The sequence below is a fragment of the Arachis duranensis genome, chromosome 8, assembly GCF_000817695.3.
Source record: "Arachis duranensis cultivar V14167 chromosome 8, aradu.V14167.gnm2.J7QH, whole genome shotgun sequence".
NCBI lineage: Eukaryota > Viridiplantae > Streptophyta > Magnoliopsida > Fabales > Fabaceae > Arachis > Arachis duranensis.
Genome location: NC_029779.3, coordinates 4454331 through 4460330, shown reverse-complemented (window position 1 = coordinate 4460330; position 6000 = coordinate 4454331).

Here is a 6000-nt window from a genome sequence, read left to right as displayed (position 1 = left end):
CCATTTTATTTGCCATGTTCTTGGTCTAATATAATTTTAGTCTCTGTATTGCCCTTGAATTTCCAAAATTGTTCGTTTTATCCAATTTGAATTCATCGTTTTTGTTTGTTGCCATGGTCGCCTCGTGTAGCTACTGCTCTGCCAAAGTTGTTGTGAATGTTGCTGATGTTGAATAATGAAGAATGATGAAGCTGCTGCGTTGTTGGCGTAGTCCATCCAGCCACCACCTCCATGGTTTCATCTCCAATTTCTTCTAATTTCAACAAATCGAGGTAGGAAATGCGTTTTAAAATTAAAGATTTTAATTTAAGAATGCCTATAAAGTTTATTGAATAATTGCAAATAAGATTAGTTGTTGTGAGTAATTGATTGATAAGATTGATTCGCTATGAATGTGCTTGGATTTGTTGATTTTATAGTATTGGTTGAATATGTGTAAATTGTGACTTGTTTGATGAGTGCTTATTGGAATTGGGACTAATGTTGTTGGAAATTCTAATTTATTTAGCGTTATTGAATTAATTATTAAAAAGGGTGTTTGAGTTGATGTTTATTGTTATTAATTAAATTTTTTATTTGTAATATGCATTTAAGAATAATGAAAGATGATAAAAAGTTAAGTATGCCTAGGTGTTAAGGTCTAATGAATGTGTTAGAGTTGGAATGATTAATAGGATATTGAGAATTGAGGATTGAAATATGAAGTGGATGAAATTTAAGTTGAAATAAGTAAATAAAGTAGGTTTGAATTTGGTTGAGTGTGAATATGTGAATTGAGTTAGTTTGAGGTCCTTTTGATGTGTTAAAATTGATTTGGCTTGTGAAAAATTGAAAGATTTGGTAAATATGTGTTTTTGGCAAAAGTTAATTTTTGGCCAACTTCGGTGGGCCATAACTCGATCTTCGAAGTTGAAAACTTTTCAAAATTGGATTTTTTTGAAAACTCATATATTGATCTTTCGAATGGTTCAAGAATGGTTGAGAAATGAATTTTGTGGAAAAAGATATGAAGGTTTGAATTTGGGGCGGAAAAACTAATTTTTCCACCATATTAGCTTTTTCAAGTTCTGATATGGGTTGCGTACACGAGCACTGTTGTGCGTACGCAAAAGTTGGCCTCGGTCCAACATCCTTGTGTACGTGAACATGGGCTCCGTACGCGAATTTGCCAAAATGACACTCCTGCGTATGCGGACATGGTGTTGCATATGCGAATTTGTCAAAAAGATGCTCATGCGTACATGAAGCAAGTCATGCATATGCGAGCAAATCTCACTGCCCAACCCTTCCGCGTATGCGAAGGTTGTCTGCGTACGCGAGTTTGGAAAATTTGCTCTCACGCGAGCACCCTGTTTTTCTTAAAAGTGAAATTTTTAAGTTCTCAACCATTCCTCGAGCCCTCTAAACCTTTATAATCCCTGATAAGAGTATAGAGCTGGTGTAATTAAGGATGAAAGAGTTAAGGACCCAATCTAAAGAGTTGACTTAGTGAAATTAAGAAAAATGAATAAGACGTGAAGTGATGCGTGATGAGGATGAATGTGATGATGAGTAATGATTGATTATGAGGATGAATGATGGTGATGAATGAGATTAATTAAGATTGAATATGAATTGAGATGAGATTGAAGAGGAGATTGTTAATGAGGTTGATCATGAGATTGATCTTGAACATGATTCTGATTTTGTTACACCTGCCTAGCTAGATGCAGTGGCACTAATCCACTTGCTCTAGGTTTAGTTTGAGTTTCCTAGGATAGATACAGTGGTTTGTCCCTACTTGATCCCGGTCGAGAATGATATGAGATTTGAGAAATTATCTGAGTTTCAGATTTTCCTAGGTAGATGTGGTGGGTCGGCTCCACTTGCTCCAGGTTGAGATCTGAGATTCTTTTGACCTTTTGATGCAAGTTGTGACCGGGCACTTAAACTCTCCAGATTCTCCCGATGAGGTGAGAATTGATTGATGAATGATTATGATTATATGAATAGACTCTTGGGGATGCGTGCTTAGGGACTGTCCAGGGTTCGCTACCAGACATGTCGGGTTGGATTGATAACTGACATATGAGACTTATCGACCATAGGGCAGGTGATGAGTCCATATTTGATGATGATTTTGGCTTGAATTGGATGGATTTCATCACATAAACTCACACTTAAGCACCAAAATAGCATACTATTGTTAATTCTCTCTAGATTGGACCTAAATGTGAAAACATGCATTTTTGCACTTAAATTGATAATTTTAATCCCACTTTTATTCCATTCGATGTCGTGATATATTTTGTTAAGTGATTTTAGATCTTAGAAGCAAGAATGGCTAGGCAAAAGTGGAAGGAAGCATACAAAATGGGAGATTTCATGATGAAAACAAAGGAGAAGCACACATTGAAGTGTGCATGGAAAAATCAGCAAGTGTGCATACGTAAAAGTTCCAGCACATGACTTCATTAAAAAATCACGTGACTCATGAATTTGGGGCTCTCTTGGCCCAACTTTTGGAGTTGCTAAAGCCAATTTGAAGGCTATATCAAGGGAAAATGAACATACACTTGGAGAGAGCTCACTTTTACATTAGAACAGCACATTAGGAGTAGTAATAGAGTAGTATAGGAAATGCTCTCTTAGGGTTTTTAATTAGGTTTAATTGTAGAATTTTATAGTTCCAATTTTGGTCTTGGATCTTGCTCATCTCTTTTATAAGTACTCTTTAATTTCTCTTTAATTATATCACATTTACTCTTATATTCTTATGGTTCTAGTTATTTTGTTAGTATATGCAATTTTGATTCTTTGAATCTTTTGTTGATGAATTTGGTATTTTATGCCTTGGAGGTTGTGCACTTCCCTCATTAACATCAAATTCAATCTTCTTGGAGGGGTTATCTTCAATTCTATGCTCCCATGGAGGTTTCGCATCTCCTAAATCTTCAACCACTTATTCCTTTTCTTTAACAAGCATAGGTTCCTCCAATTGTTCTAACACAAAGCATTCCTCCTTTTTCACTGGAGTTTCCAATCTTTCCTTCATGCTAGACTCTTCATTTGATTCCCCACATGTGGCCATGGAAGTCCCTTGAGTGTTCAAACATCGGGAGGCTAATCGGTTCACCACCTCTATCAAGGCAACTGTGGATTCTAATACCTCCCTCTTTATCTCTTCTTGCCTTTGAAGGGATAAAGTGAGAGAATCATCCATTAGGGCTTGGTGTGGATAGGAGGGTTCATCATTTTGGAGGAAAGGTTCATGATAGGAAGGTGGTTCTTCTTGGTAAGGGTATGGAGGTGGTTCTTGGGAGTAATTGTGATGGAATTGTGGTAGTTCTTCTATGTATGGTTCATATGACTCATTAGGTGGTTGGTATGGTGGATACGGATGAGGGTCATATGGAGGTGCTTGATAAAAAGAGGCTTGTGAGTATGGTTGAGGATTATGTTAAGGATGAGGCTCATAGGCATGTGGTGGTGGTTGTTGACATGTGCAACAAGGACTACTACATCCATTAGATTGATTTGCATAAGGAGTGGAATTATACCTATACGAAACCGGAGGAGGTTGTTGCCAAGAAGGTTGTCCATATGCTTGAGGCTCCTCCCAACTTTGATTGTTCCATCCTTGATGCATATCTTCATTGTATTCTCTATTTCCTACAACATAGTTGGTACCAAACTCAGCCAAAAGGATGAGAGTTCATGATAGCAAAAACAAAAACAAGGAGATAAAACCTAACTACTAAATCAAACAAGAAAACTAGCAAAAGAGCAAACTATTCACAATATTTACATATATACAATAACCAATAACAAGCGCACATTTGCAATTCCCTGGCAACGGCTCCATTTTGACGAATGGATTTTTGTGTGGTATAGATTTTCACTAATGAAATCTCGTTGCAATTATAGTTTCTAAACCAACAATAATCCTTTCATACAAAAATTTGTTTGTCATAAGTACAAACCCCTAATAATCCTAATAACCGAAGTATTTAAACCTCGAGTCGTTCTCCCTAGGAATTGCAACAAAGTATTCTTGTTATTGGTTATGAAGTATGTTTGGGATTTTTGAGATAATAGACGAGAAATATAAATGACAAAGGGAATAAACTAACAACTAACAAAGCTCTTGGCAAGGTATGAGAACTAGAAGTCCTATCCTAGCTATCCTTATCAATTGCGATGAGAATTGTTCATTGCTCCCACCTAGTTGACCTCTAACCATGGAAGAAAGTCAAGTGGATGAATTAACTTGAGTTTGCAAGTCCTAGCCAACTCCCAAGAGAAAGACTAGCTTTAGTGGCATTCAAGTCAATTAGCAATCTCTAATTATCAATCAACAAGAGAGTTTGATAACTCAAGTGTCACTAATTATGCTACCTAAGCCAAGAGGAACAAAATCTAATTCATAACTAAAAGAGGCATTTCATCAAGCACATAGAAGGCAATAAAGGTAAACAACATGAATTTCAAGAATTAAAGGAATCTACAACTACAAAAGTAAGAGATTAACAATAGAAAGGCAAAACAATTATGAAACAACAAAGAACTTACCAATTGCATCGAGAAGAAATATAAATCTACAAGAGAATTCATAAAGCAAAAGGAAAATTGAAGCAAGAGAAGAAGTAGATCTAGATCTAAGAGATTAACCTACACCTAATCCTAATTCAAGAGAGAAGAGAGAGCTTCTCTCTCTAGAAACTAACTCTAACTACTTCTCTAACTAAACTATGTCATAATGTGTGAAGTGATTCTAATGTGTTGACTCCCCTTGAATTCTGCCTTAAATAGCCTCAGAAATAAGTTGGATTTGGGCCTGGGAAGCCCAGAATTTGCCCCCAGCGTTTTTCCTTTAAGTGAGTCACGTGCGAGCATCGACGCGTACGCGGCATGTACGCGTATGCGGCATGTAAGCGTACGTGTCTCTGGAGTTTCGCGATCCACGCGTATGCATCTAGTGCGCGCGCGCGTCCATGGGCGCATCCCAAATCCTTGATTTTCCATGATTTCTCCTCTTGCATGCTTTTCCTCTTCATCCCTTTGATCCATTCTTAACCTTCCCAATCTGAATTCACTAAGGTAGTGTTTGGTGGAGAGATAGAGACGGAAATACTGATACTGAGAGACAGAGACTAAGAGACAGGGATTGAAATAAATGTCAGTATTCTGTTTGGTGTAAAATGGGAGACAAGAATTGAAACAAGAATGAAACTCTAATTTAATTTGCACAAAAGATAAAATTATAATTAATTAATTGAAATCAAAGTATTTTAGGTATAAAATGTTATTAAAGTTTCAGTCTCCATCTCTAAAAATTTCAGTCCCCTGTGTCCTTACTTTTTGGAGGTACTGAAATACTGAAATTTTAGAGATAGAGACAGAAATTTTAGTACCAGTCTCTGAACTAACAAACACGATACTGAGTCTCAGTCTCTCAGTCTCTGTCTCAGTACCTCAAAACAAATGCTACCTAACAAACATATCAAGGCATCTAGTGAAATCAAAAGTAAATTAAATTTAGCTAATTAAGGCTTGAAAAGTATGTTTTCACACTTAAGAACAAATTAGGAGACAATCATAAAACCATGCTATTTCATTGAATAAATGTGGGTAAGAGGTCATAAAATCCTCCAAATTAACCACACGATAAACCCTAAAAATGGAGTTTATTAGTGGCATGGTCCACCTCCAAGGTCCACCGACGACATGACGGTAATTGCTCCTCTCCCTCTATGTTGCGCTCTCTCTGCATCTCCTCTACGAGGACAACGACGATGGCGACAGCGGCATCCAACCCCATCGGCGCCGTCACCTCTCTCTCTCTCTCTTCCTCTCTTTCTCCCTCTTCGTGCTTCCCTTCTTCCTCTTTTCTCCTCCGCCGTTGCTGTGTGTGTTTTGTGTATGTTGAGTTTGTTGAAGGAGGAGGGTAGCGGCTAGGGTTTTGGGAAGAAGGGGGAGTGTGTTTGAGTGTAATTAGGGTTAGGATTAGAGTTTCAATTT